The sequence below is a fragment of the Anabrus simplex genome, chromosome 2 (assembly GCF_040414725.1).
Source record: "Anabrus simplex isolate iqAnaSimp1 chromosome 2, ASM4041472v1, whole genome shotgun sequence".
NCBI lineage: Eukaryota > Metazoa > Arthropoda > Insecta > Orthoptera > Tettigoniidae > Anabrus > Anabrus simplex.
Window position 1 is genome coordinate 115193065 of NC_090266.1, and position 15020 is coordinate 115208084.

Sequence of the window (15020 nt, forward strand, 5' to 3'; positions counted from 1 at the left end):
TTTTTATTTTTTTGCAAGCTGCTTTACGTCGCACCGACACAGATAGGTCTTATGGCAACGATGGGATAGGAAAGGGCTAGGAGTGGGAAGGAAACGTCCGCGGCCTTAATTAAGGTACAGCCCCAGCATTTGCCTGGTGTGAAAATGGGAAACCACAGAAAACCATCTTCAGGGCTGCCGACAGTGGGATTCAAACTCGCTATCTCCCGAATAATGGATACTGTCAAAACAGATCAAATGTAAGGCTTCTCAGGCGTTTGCTCTATTAACCGGCGTTTTGTCTTAGGTCTGACACTAGACTCATCAGAGTGGGATGTGTCAGACCCTACCCACTGATGCTGGGGTGTATGCAGGTGAACTTGCCAGAAGCCCTTATAAGAGGCACAGTCTGATAACTGCATACAGGAGATAAATCTCCACAATGGAAGTATTGCCTGCCCTGCAATTCCGAATGGAAAATTCTAAATTCCCATGGAGGGAATTAGATATTTTTCACCAATAGAGCATGTGAGAAATGTCAAAACAGATCAGATGTAAGGCTTCTCAGGCGTTTGCTCTATCTACTGGATACTGGCCGCACTTAAGCGACTGCAGCTATCAAGCTCGGTAGAATAAAAATTAATGTGTAGTCAGATGTTTGGGTGGGGTTGTATTTCTTAGGCATAGAGATAACGTTGGGCTTTTATCGATAGTGAAGGAAAGGTGCACTTTTTAAGGCATTAGTTAAAAATGTGGATAACAATTTGTAAAAGAGCACCAGTACAGTTGTGCAAGAAAGTTATAGGGATGAAATGGATGTGGATGAAATGTAAAATGTTGTTGGTCAGGTAAAAGGTTAATTACAGAGTTGGGTATTGAGTTTGGGGAATTTAGTACATTATGTGGTATCATGTCTTCATTAAAAACTTCATTTTACTTATCAAGTGCTATGTCTGGCACATGAGGTTGTTGCCGAGGTTTTCCTATGCCTAAGGAACGAAGCATGTTCCAAGCACGGTTAGAATTCATATTTCCAATCATATTTTGTAAGTAAGTAAATTTATGGTATCTAACGAGCTGTTTGGTCATGAGTTCGTTTAAAGCATTGAAAAAGTGCATCGCAGTGGGCCATCATGTTTTTAATTTTACTATTTAGCTGAGGACAAGATGTGCGAGTAAGTTTTATCTCTAGGATACTAAAGGGTTTATTGTGTCACCTATTCAATACATTATAAATTTTTAAACATTTAGGAATTTATTATTATTTCCATTTGAGACATGTTTCGCATTAGTGTTACGAACATTGACGCCAGACACTTTATACCCTTTCTCCCCAAACTGCTTCCATGTAAATATATGTATAAACTATATAATTTCCTACGATTTACTAATAGAGCAGCGTCAATTATTCTTCGGACCACCCCTGCTGGACACTGCTAAAATACCCTATGATTTTACGCATTGGTGGCGACTACTGTGTCTATAAACATGGTTTTGTTTTTGTTTTTTCCATTGTAATAGGTTAAGTTTGTATCTTAATATTTACAATTTAATTACTAATCAGGTACCTGATTTATGCGTTGAGGTGGTACTATGACTGATGATGCCCTCAAAGAAGGGCGAAACATGTCACAAATGGAAATAATAATAAATTCCTAAATGTTTAAAAATGTATAATGTATTGAATAGGTGACACAATAAACCCCTTAGCATCCTACATATAGTATCTTCAATACGGATTAACAATGATATTTATCACTTGTAACTTTTATCTGTCGTTTAGGGGCGTCTTATCACACAGAGTGATTACAAGGGAATTAAACCTGTTTACTTTCGTGTCTATATCGTCCAGTAGGAGTATGTCATTCCAGCATAGATTGTAAACGTCATGCCTTAACTCATCCATATCAATGGCTTTGTGTTTCTGGAAATAATATACTTAGGTTTATATTTTGGCATTTGGGGTTAGGACAAGTAGATAAGGTTACGAGTGGAGATGGCTGGGAATGGAATCTGACTGTAAGTTATAACTTTGTCTGCTTTTTTTTTTTGGTCACAGTGTGGTCAATGAGCATGTGTTGCAAATTGGGGGGGGGGGAAAAAAAAGTCAACGTAGTTCTCTGTGTAAGTGTGAAGTGTGATTCGTAGGTTCTAGATTGAGGATGGTCATATCACAGGAAGAAAACTAGTCAATAAATCGTTCAGTTTCTTTTTTAAGTACTGTAATTAGTTTAATGTTAAACTCTCCTATGGCAATAATATGTTCATAACTAGGTAGTAAGTCAAGCAAACAGAATTCAAATTCAGGCAAAATTTAAACAATCTGAATCTAAGTAGCCATTATGATTCATTCCTCATTCTTCTCTTTTAATAGGATTAGGCAACCCACTTAATGAAAAGACTCTTTGTGACCTGTTTAAAATATCTGCTCAGTTAAGTCATTTATACTCCTTCCAGGGCAACATTGATGAAGTTTATACTGTGGTTCACAATATTGCTCCAGTGACCGAATAGGTGTCAACAGCACTTCATATCAGTGACAAATTTACTTAGCTGTTTGTTGATGATGGCATGTAATTTTGTTCTCTGTGAATAGTAAGACTTGAAAGATCTGTTGTTCTTAAGTTTGTATTCATTTTACAAATGCTCATATTAGTTGTTTTGACTCTCTTGTCTCTTGACTTTTCACAGCCAACACATACTCTGCTAGGAGTGTGATGAGGTGAGCATTGGATGACTTTATTAAAATAGTGCCTTTGAATAATTGATGTTCAGTTTAAATTATATAATGTAGAAATATGTCAAGTTGAGACCTTGTTTTTTTATGACTTGCAACCTGTCATTGTCTTTAATGTGTCAACTCTCATTAGCTCAATCAAAGCTTTGAGACAGCATTTGAGTAAGAGGGTAGGAAGGTGAGCATGTATGTGTACAGTGGATTGTGATGAGATTTTCTGAGAATAAAAACATAGTACTGCCTTGATATTTTCGCATGTGGATCTCTGATCGACCAAGACTTGTGACTGCCAGAAAAGGCTTCATGTGCAGTAATGTTGCTGTAACAGCCACTACTTTTTTTTTAAGGCTTTAAGTCGCACCGACACAGATAGGTCTTATGGCGATGATGTGATAGGAAAGGGCTAGGAGTGGGAAAGAAGTGGCCGTGGCCTTAATTAAGGTACAGTCCCAGTATTTGCCAGGTGTGAAAATGGGAAACCATGGAAAACCATCTTCAGGACTCTCGACAGTGGGGTTCAAACCCACTATCTCCCTAATACTGGATACTAGCCACACTTACAGCTGCTACTATTGATGTAATGTTTATGCTGAATGATTCATTTATCAGTGTAACAGAATTCAAATTCTGGACTTCTTGCATGACACTAGTGATTGCAAACAAGAGCTGTAATATCATTTTCTAGAAATGGTAAACAAGGTAAGAATATGAGCCCTTCTCTACTGTCAGGTTTGTACTGCTATTCACATATTTTCTCATGGTCCCTGCACATCTCATATATAAAGCTTTTAAAAATTAATCCATGTACTCTGTTCAAATCTAGCCTATTATGCTTCATTCGTGGAATATTTTATGTTCATTTTCAGCAATGCTTTGATGAGAAGTTAAATTTTACGTACATGTTCTCACTAGGATCATTAATCTGTAAAATATTCAGTCTTTTATTGTTTTGCGAAGTATTGGTCCCGTTATGCTCTTAAGGTCTGTATCTTTGTACAGAATAATACCATGACCATTGTTTTGTATCACTTCTTTCTCACGTTAACATCTTAGTGTGGAAAATTTTGCCTATCTGTTTCATTTTGTCCTTCGTGTATTGAAGTGTCTATGTGGTTAAAACGAGTGTTGAACTCAACTTCAGAAAGACTTTAATTAGATGAAGTCATAGGCAGTCAGTTCCAACATGGCGAGTTGCCTGTGAAGCAGTGGGAATGGTAAAATTTTTAGTGCTTCTGATGGTATATTGGTAAGTGAAAATTCACTGAATTGCATAGAAAATATAGAAAATGTTATTTACTGTTTGGACTCTCGTACGAGGCAGACTAAAATTAATGTTGCTTTTCTCTGTAATAATTAAGGAGAGTTTAACTATGTCATTAGTAGGATGTAAAACATAAATGCTGTATAATATCTTGGCATACAGTGCATAAATCAGTTACGGTGTTGTCTGCAGTATTTCAGTAATAATGCTAAAAAATTAAACACATTTTGTATTTATCATATTGTATGTGTTTAGTTGTCTTAGTTCCACTTCACCGGGCGAGTTGGCCGTGCACGTAGAGGCGCGCGGCTGTGAGCTTGCATCCGGGAGATAGTAGGTTCAAATCCCACTATCGGCAGCCCTGAAAATGGTTTTCCGTGTTTTCCCATTTTCACACCAGGCAAATGCTGGGGCTGTACCTTAAGGCCACGGCCGCTTCCTTCCAACTCCTAGGCCTTTCCTATCCCATCGTCGACATCAGACCTATCTGTGTCGGTGCGACGTAAAGCCCGTAGAAAAAAAAAAAAAAAAAAAAGTTCCACTTAAATTGTGATCCAATGAAGAGCATTTTACCCAGGTGTTACTGTACCTCTTTTAAGTAAATGTACATACGCACCAGTCCAATATGTATCCATTATTCGATTTACTGTACCTCTTAAATAAAGGTACATATCCACCATTAGAATATGTACCTGTTATTCTAATGACTAGGTGCTTTATGAGAAAAAGAACAATAAATTTGAATCAAGAATTTTAATGCATTATTCTACCAGCATCTTATTCTGTAAGACTTGTAGAGGAACAAGTACAAAATATATTAATGGATATGCTTTCACTTGCATAAGACTACATTTTAGCACTGTAGACAAATTCTCTGGGCAGAAGGGGTAGGATAGGTTTTGGGCTGCTTCATACTTTACTCAAGTCCAACATTTTATTGTGTTCCAGGGTGCTGTTAGTATGAAACAACCTGCTCATTACTAATCTTAATAATTAATACTTAGTAAATGTCTAAGAATAGAGGAGTTCAACAATTTAATTTTTTAAATCCTGTGGTTGGCAAGCTAATGAGAAGCATAATACAAATAAAGAAAATCAGATAGCATTTTGGATAAGGGTGGAACGCATGCACACTCGGTCAGCTACATTTCACGTAGCACAGTCTCCTGTTTTATTGGAGGAAAACTATCTGTCCATCACGGGCTGTGGTTTCTAATGCATTTTCCTCCTTTGTACAGAGACCATTTAAATGAAAGATCTTAGTTTGTACGAAGAAGTTCGTTTCCAGGCAGAGGAGGCGACTGTTACTAACGAAGAATTGAAATTTACCTATGATAACAGAGACATTTACAATAAGATACAAGAGTTGAAAGCTACAAAAGCAGCTGGTAATGATGAGATTTCTGGGGTATACTAAAGGCAATGAGTTGAGATAGTACCATATCTGAAGTACTTATATTTGATTACTGTTTGCATGAAGGAGCTATACCAAGTGAATGTAGAGATGCTATAGTAGCCCCTGTGTAAAAAGAAAAGGGTGATGGGTATAAAGCTGGACAGTCGGCATAATATGTTGTACGTAAGTTTCGGAAAGCAGCTTTCTGATTATATTAGAAATGTTTGTGAAATTACTGACTGGTTTGATAGAAGGCAGTTCAGGCTGAGGAAAAGTTACTCCACTGAAGCTCATCTTACAGGATTCCAGAAAGATGTAACAGATATTTTACATTTAGATGGCCAAATGGACTGTATTGCGATTGACCTATCTAAGGCTTTCTATAGGGCAGATAGTGGGTGACTACTGACAAAAATGAGTGCAATTGGACTAGACAGAAGAGTGACTGAATGGGTGGCTCTGTTTCAAGAAAATAGAACTCAGAGAAGTAGAGTAGGTGGAGTATTTCCTGATCCTGTAATCATTAAGAGGGGAATTCCTCAAGGCAGTATTTTTTTTTTTTTTTTTAGTAAGGAACTGGAATCAAGGATAAGGCATTTTGCAGTTGATGTTTTACTATATAGAGTAATAAAAAAGATAAATGATAGTTTGTTAATTTGTTAAGAAAGAAGCCATACTTTTCAGTGTTGACTCGGTCAAATGTATCTCAAAGGCTTTCCAGTCTGGCGAACACACAATCTCAGTATAAATATTGCACTACAACATACGTGTGAAAAACAAATTATTAAACAAGGAATAAAAATACACACTATTAAAGAAAAAATGTCATGTTTTATTCTATCGCAACTTTTCTTACTTTACGCGTTAATTATCATGCCGGGGTCACCATATTGTTTTGTTAAGGGACTAATTCACTGAACTAGTATCAACCACAAAGATAGAACATACTATTTATTGCACACGACACAAAACATGATACATACACATGGCTATCGCCATTATACATCACTCTTTTGTCTTCACTGTCCCATCAGGCATCACACACCACCGAATCTAAGTAAAACATTGATATCCTGCCAGTGTCCACCATTTTTGAGGCCAAGAGCAAATAAACATAACCAAATTTTCGTAACATCCTCCCACCTTTTAATCACATGATTAAAACCACTAAATTCACAACCAAAACAAAACAAAAGCAAAGAAAAAATTACAAATTGAGACGAGAGGGAATTCGTATCTTCCTCCCACATCTTGTAGTAACCACTCGTGGAACAGTTCTGCTAGAGACAGGCACAGCAGGGCTCTTCTCCTGGACCTCTTCTTCATTCTGCCACTCGGCAATGGGAGTTGGCTTCCAGTGGATAGATGTTCTGCACAGGCCGGTCCAACTCACCACCAGCAGTCTTCAACTTGACCACCCTGACGACATTGTTTTTCCTGGGATATACAGCAACCACTCTTCCTAAAGGCCAGTCCATTCTACGTGTCCGTCACTTCCAAGGATCACTACCTCCCCGACCTTTAACTCTCGATGAGGGTTCGCCTGACCTTTCCCCGGTTTAAGTTGTCCTAAGTACTCTATCCTGAATCTTTTGCATAATTCTGTCCTCAGATGCTGCATACATCTGAATCTCTTTCTGTAACTTATCTGATCAATGTGATCAATATCGGACGCTCCCACCCTAGGAATATCCTGAAGAAACATTGCTGGAGTCAGTGCTAGTAAATCATTGCTGTCTTCAGATAAGTAAATCAATGGTCGGGAATTAACTGCTTCACTGTCCATTAGTACTGTCAACAGTTCCTCGTAATCCAAAGAGGAACGACCTAAGTCTCATCACAACAACTTCTTTAGCATCTGAACAATACGTTCCCAAAAGCCTCCCCACCATGCAGCCGTGGGAGGATTGAATTTCGAAGCGATTCTCAGACAACTAGCCTCTACGCTCACTTTCGTCCAGTCAAGATCACGGAATGCATTTTCAGCTCCCACAAAATTCCTTCCATTATCACTGTAAATAACATTTGGTCTCCCTCTTACGAGCAATGAATCTTCATAACGCTTGAAGGAACCCTGGAGTAGACAACGTCGTGATGAGCTCAAAGTGTACAGCTCTGAAAACCGCACACGTGGATATCACTTTCCACGCCTTTTCACCCCCTCGGAGATGTAATGGGCCAAATCCACCCCTACAATCTCAAAAACGGAAGCGTCTCGAATTGGATCCTCAGGCAAAGGTGTGACCTCTGTGGTAATTCCTTTTACTTGGTATCTTCTACACTTGACACAGCCAGAAATCACCTTTCTTATGGTTCTCCTACAATTCATGATCCAAAACCGCTCTCGCAAAGTAGAGAGCAGAACTTGTACTCCAGCATGAGAAAATTCCAAATGTTTCTCCATGATCATTATGTGAACTAGCTTATGGTTTGCAGGTATCAGAATGGGAGTAAGGAATAATTCTTCATCCTTTCTTCTTATTAACCTCGTCTTGACTCGAAGTAACCCACTTTCATCTTCAAACACATTGAGAGATTTGAGGGACAACTGCTCCTTTTCTCCAAGCATCTCTTGCGTCACAATTTTCCATAGCCTCCTTTCAGCCATTTGCAATTCTTCCACTTCAAGTTCCTTTGAAGTGTGTCGTCCTCACTTTCCTGCCGTGTTGCGGATGAATTGCAGAATCCAAGCTGTCATCCTGACAACTTTCGTATACTTTGAAAAATACTGAAGATACCATATTTTCTTTTGGTTTCGCAGAAACTGAAACAGTAGAAAGTCCTTTCTTTTTCTCTTCATTGACCTTTTCTTCATTAGGCATGGCATCGTCAACAGGCCACTCAGAACTGGGGCATCTCAGCCACTGAGGGCCCTCCCACCATTTCGACATCAGGAGTTTGGTAGCGGAGCAGCCCCTAGAGGGTAGGTCAGCCGGATTATTCACTCCACGCACCTGATTCAAACTATCAGGGCTCGACAACTGTTTAATTTCCTTCACCCGCTTGGCCACGAAAGTTCCCCAGACTTCTTTCCTCTTGATCCAGCAGAGCGCTGTTGTCGAATCCGTCCAATAATAAGTTGAAAGATCTCCAGTTCCTAAACTTGCCTTTACGGAGGAAGCAAGACGAGCTCCAACTGAACAAGCTAAGAGTTCCAACCGAGAAATAGTAGTTTTCTTCAGAGGTGCTACACGAGATTTTGCTTGTAAGTGTGTTACATTTGAATTTTGACCATCTTGTGATCGAAGGAATACAACTGCGGCATATGCTACGCCGCTCGCATCACAAAATGTGTGAAGGCTCCAAGATTCCTGTGTTTCACAAGGTGCTATTTGTCTAGGAATTTTATCAGGCAATACGTTCAGTTCTTGAAGCCAATTTTCAAAATTTTTCCTCATTTCGTCCTCCATTTCTTCATCCCAGCTCATTTTCTTCTGCCAATTTTCCTGTAGCAGCAACTTGGGTACTATAGAGACAGGGCAGGTAAAACCGATGGGGTCAAAGATGCTCTGGGCATCAGCCAATACATTTCTTCTAGTGATCATCTCACCAATCCTCGATATGTCAATTTTTTCACAAGAAATAACATCTCTTGCTTTATTCCATCGAAGACCTAACACTGAAGTTACCTCAGAAGCGGATGAATCTCTTTCAGAAGAATTTAGCCATGTGTGCTCCCAGTTACGAAGATCGAACCATGCTCTGCTCAGCAATGCAGTAGATTCTTCCATAAACATACATAATTCTTCCTCATTGTCCACAGAAGTGATACAATTATCAACATAAAGGGAGTTTCTCAACCTTTCAGCTGTCCCTCGGTAGTCTGTACTATGTTTCAAGTGTAGATCTAACACTGCTTCCAGCAGAGATGCGCTGCAGTTCAGTCCAAATACTACTCGGCAGTGACGAAATGCCTTTAATTCTCTTCTCTCTAAATCCTTCCACCATAAGAAGCGTAACCAATCACGGTCAGTTTCTTGGACAGATACCTGAAGAAAAGCCTTTCTAATATCCAAAATCACCCTTATCCTATTCTTCCGAAACATCAAAAGAAGTGTGGGGATTTGTAGTAGCAAATTAGGTCCTTTCTCGAGGCACTTGTTCAATGAAGACGTATCCTTTGACTTGCAGGAACCATCAAAAACTGGTCTCACCTTAGTGGTAGAGTTGTCTTTAAATATTCCTCGATGTGGTAAGTAGTAACATTGATCTTTGTTTTCTTCCTCTGGAACCTCTTCAATGATGTCCTCATTTATCCACTCCTGAAACACCTTTCCGTATTCCTCAAACTTGTCTTCTTTGATCAGCCTGTTTGAAACAGAGATCAATCTCTTTTCCGCTACCTCCTTGTTGTTCCGTAGATACTGACTGCTCTCCAGCCAAGGTAACGCAACTTCATATCGGCCATCGCCATTAATTCTTACTGTATTTTGAAAGTAGTTACGTGCGGCTTCTTCCATTCTCTCGATTTGTTTTCCACTGGATCAGATATGCCTATGGTATCAAAGTTCCATAAGTCAGCTATCGAGGCAGATTGAATGAACAGTGAGGTTGTATATAGAGCTAGAGTGTCATTCTCCCCTTCCTTCAATCTGCCTGTCACTGTCCAGCCAAGCACAGTCTTAACGGCTATCAATCCTGATTCAAGCTTATGCATTTCATCCATCAAAATATTTCTAGCAACATCAGCTCCTAGAAGAACTTCCACCTCAGCCGAATCAGTCCCCACATCTGAGAGCCAATCTTTTTCTCTCTCATCTCCTTCATCCAGGGCCCAAACTTCAACTTTGGAATTTTACCACAAATTACCGAAAATCAAATCAAAATCTCTTTATTTGCAAATGAGGTGTCTACCTCGGTGGCAAATGGTACACTAAAATACATTATTGTCAAGCACTAAATTTTAAATTTTACCTTCTGATCGATTAACTGCAACGTTGTACTATATGAACCATCGCAGCTGTTCACCTCTACGTTGTACACATGGTGGTCTTCTTCACAGGTCTCAGCGCCTCCAAACAAATCTTTTTCTCTCTCATCTCCTTCATCCAGGGCCCAAACTTCAACTTTGGAATTTTACCACAAATTACCGAAAATCAAATCAAATCAAAATCTCTTTATTTGCAAATGAGGTGTCTACCTCGGTGGCAAATGGTACACTAAAATACATTATTGTCAAGCACTAAATTTTAAATTTTACCTTCTGATCGATTAACTGCAACGTTGTACTATATGAACCATCGCAGCTGTTCACCTCTACGTTGTACACATGGTGGTCTTCTTCACAGGTCTCAGCGCCTCCAAACAACTTATGAATCATCGTCTCTGTTTTCAAAGGTATGTAACCCATTTTCTCAGCCATCTTCAAGATGTAGGATCTCTGAGATCCACTGTCTATCAATGCTCGGACCTTCATCTGTTTCCCCTTATGTGTCAGCTTGATACACAATGTTCGAAGAAACACCTCTTTTGTGGCACTCTGAATCTTCATGGAGATATTGCTCTGGTTTTCCCCACCTTCCCGAGTTCTAGGTTCAAGTTTCTCTTCAGCCCCTTTCACATTTAGTTTATGGCACATAATAACAACATGAGGGTTAGTGCACAAGGGGCATCGAATGTGTGCCTTGCAATTCTTGGCTCTGTGCCAGACATGCAAAACAACCGTTTTCTTTGGCTAGCTTGTTACGCTTTTCTTCCAAGCTCATTTGTTGAGCAAGATGACATTCCTTACTCTCGTGTGGTTTACTGCAAAACACACACTTTCGCTTCTTGCCATCAAATTTTGCAGAGAACAATGAACTTGCAGTTGGTAGCGATGTGTCTTCAGAAATTTTCCCTCTTCCCTTCTCTTGTTTTTTCCTATCGGCTAAACCGAAACCTGCCTGCGCAAAGGTAATCCTTTCTTCTCCCTCCACTTCACGTTTGAGGAAATTAAGAAGAGTCTCCAGTTTATCTTTATGTGGACTGATAAAATCTTCATTCCCTGACGATTGATTTCTGAGCCATACCCTTAAAACATCTTCAGGTAAGCACGATTCTACCAGGGGGAACAACATTGACCCACATTTATCCCTGGTTACACCTATGGATTCTAATGCTCTTAACTTGCTCTCTAGTGTATCATACAAAGCAGCTATCCCTGATTTATCTTTCTTATGGGACACATTCTGGATGGCTAACCCAATAAGCTCCCTAACGTAATACTCAGTCAAAAGATCTTCACATCCAAAGCGTTCCTTCATACACTCTATAACCTTTGGATAGTTTTCGACAGTGGCAGGGATGCTATTCACCAGTTCTCGGGCTCGACTGTCAGGTTTGGTGCACTGAATCAGATACTGAAATTTATCTTCAGATTCTGTATCGCAGTCATCGTGGATTCTTTTAAACATGCTCCAGAATCCGAGCCAATCCTTTATTCCCCCCCCCCCCAAACTTGGCTAGTTCCAACTTAGGTAGTTTTAAATTCTTTTTAGCTGTAGATGAAATATCCGATCTGTGATCTTCAACTATGCCTACATTTTCAGTACATAAATTCGTCATCTTTAACTTTGTCCAAATTGTCTCTGTATGTTTCAGTTGCCTCATACTCATGGTTATAAACATCGTCCTCTTGTTCCAATGTTAGTTCTAATATTTTTTCATCTAGTGGGGAAAGGTCAGCACTTAACCTCTCCAATTTCATCAGCATCTTCTGTGCCGATTCCAGCTCAGCTACTTCACTAGTTAAACTTCGCATTAGTTTGTTATACACCTTTGTAAATGACGCCCGAATTGGTTTACGTTGTTTCACTAACCTTTCCATGGTCGTGTGCCGGTATTTTTCTCTGACAAAAGAAATCTTACGTACCGTATTCTATTGCAACTTTTCTTACTTTACGCGTTATCACGCCGGGGTCACCATATTGTTTTGTTAAGGGACTAATTCACTGAACTAGTATTAACCACAAAGATAGAACATACTATTTATTGCACACGACACAAAACATGATACATACACATGGCTATCGCCATTATACATCACTCTTTTGTCTTCACTGTCCCATCAGGCATCACACACCACCGAATCTGAGTAAAACATTGATATCCTGCCAGTGTCCACCATTTTTGAGGCCAAGAGCAAATAAACATAACCAAATTTTCATAACAAGGATGTAGAGGAGAGGGCATATAGGTCTCTGATAAGACCACAACTAGAGTATGACTACAGCATATGGGTCCCTCATCACTATTACTTGATTTGAGAACTGGAAAAAATCCAAAGAAAAGCAGCTTGAATTGTTCTGGGGTTATTTCCGACAGGAGGGTAGCAGTACCATAATGTTCCCATGTTTGGGCTGGAAAAGTTTGGGAGAAGGAGACTAGCAACTGACAAGGAATCTGCCACATGGGTGACTGCCCTAAATTCAGATCACTGGAGATTAATATTTCCATTGTGCACCATTCCTGTCATCACTGAAAATTGCAGCAGTATACTGTTATCTATGTCACCAATGATCTGCTTTTAGAGCTGTAACCCAGGTGGCAGTTTTGATACCAGTTGTTTACCTAGTCTTTTCTTGAATGATTACCAGGAAGTTACAAATTTATCAAATACCTCCCTTGGCAAACTATTCCAGTCCTTATTTTTTATAAACAAATACTTGCCCCAGTGTATCTTTCTGAATTCCACCTGTATTTTCCAGAACTCCATTCTTATTTTATCAACATCATTCCATGCCATCTCTCCACCAACAGCTTGGAACGTGCAGCTTTATCAGCTCATCTTCTTACTCCCAAGTCTTCCTTACCCAATTTTTGCAACATTTTCGTGACACTACTGGTTTTATTTTATTTTTTGTAATTACCTAGAACAAATAGTGCTGCTTTCCTTTGGATCTTTTCCAGTTCTCGTATCATGTAATCCTGACAAGGATCCCATACACTGGAACCATACTCTAATTGGAGTCTTACTAGTGACTTATAAACCTGACACATCTATGTCCTTACTACGACTCCTAAATATCCTCATAACTATGATGGAGAGATCTTCAACCGTTATTTACAACCTTGTTTATGTGGTTACCCCAATGGAGATCTTTTGTTATATTAACACCCCAGTATGTACAGTGATCCCATTAAGGTACTTTCACTTCATCAGCAAAATAATTAAAATTGAGAGTACTTTTCCTCTTGGTGAAACTTACTACCAGACTTTTCACCCTGTTTATCATCATACCATTGTCTGCTGTCCCTCTTGCAACTGTCTTTTTGCCAAAGCTCACAATTCTGTAACTTATTCTTTACTCTGTATGCTCTAGTATAAATCATTTGCAGAAAACCTTATCTGTGATTCTCCTTTTTGTACTCGCATACTGTAATTTATATGGGACTATATAAAAAAGAAAATATTAATACCCAAGGCCTTGCAGAAACCTCTCTTAATCATCGCAGGATCAGATAATGGTTCACCTACTCTAATTCTAATGTTTTTTTTTTTTTAATTTTTTTAAAATCTAGCCACTGAGTCAGTAACGATTTTGTCTAATCCAGTGGTGGCCCACATTTGTCTGTATTGTCTCACAAACCATCCTATCAAAAGTCTTGGATAGGTCAAAAGCGATAGAGGCCATTTCACCTCCTAAATCTAAAATACCTACTATATTTTACGTGAATCCTGCAAGTTCAGCCTCAGTTGATTAACTTTTCTTAACCCATCAAACCAGTTGTAAGTAATTTTGCAAAGATGTCTAAATGTAGCTCCATCAATGAACAACAATAAGCCATTTTTTTTAAATTATTAGGTTTGTTTTGCAGTGTCATGCCACCTCATTACCTTCCCATTTCTCTTCGTAATACAGATTAGTACCTTCTTAAGTATCTAGCATACTTGCGTTCTGGGGGATCTTTTGCCAAGCTGAAAGTTCACTGAGAGATGATCCTGTTGTTTAAGATAATGATATTGCTTTGAACTTCCTGCAGTTTCTATGAACCAAGCTCTTCTTTTCTTTTGTTTAGTATTGGCTAGTGATATGTTCATTTTTCCATTTAAGACTTTTGGTGATGCCTAGTGATTAACAGATCTGGAGTGGAGGGTTGGGTAGGGATGATTTGTTCCACAGTGGTTCAGTTGCTGGTGTTCCACCTAGGTGGCTGAGGTTTCAATCCCAGTGGATCCTGTGGTGGAATTTTTCACCTTGAAAATCATGGGATGTCAGGAAAGGCATAGAGTCTTAAACCCTTGGCTAAAACTCAAAATTGAGTCAGGTGGCTCCAACAAAGCCAGAAATAACTTTGAACTGAAGAAAATGATAGTGATAAGGAGATATAATAGTCCTTTTCAGGGATGATGGAGTAGATCATTGCTTGATAATGGGACATTTGAAAGTTAAGTGGTAAATTTATGAGATGTTAGCATGAGAAAGGAAAGAATCTCTGAAGAGCTTATTAATTTGTTTACTCTGTTTACTGAAAGCTTGAATGTACTGTGATGGTTGTGACTCTCACCTTTGTGAATATTATTAGACATGTTTCCTGTCTCTCTTCATAGTGCTTTAAATGTGTTTTTTTTCCCTCTCTTGAGAAATTTTATGTTCAGATTTCATTTTAGAACTAAAATTGGTAGCTTTGATAATGTGTGTCTTAAAGAGATTCTGTGAAATTGGGTG

General features: G+C 39.0%; 1 protein-coding gene across 3 annotated transcripts in view; it reads left to right on the forward strand.

Moving 5' to 3' along the window:
• LOC136863459 (myb-related protein A) overlaps nucleotides 1-15020 on the forward strand; it is a 289002-nt gene that overhangs the window by 148787 nt on the left and 125195 nt on the right. The gene's annotated exons all lie outside the window — the stretch shown is intronic.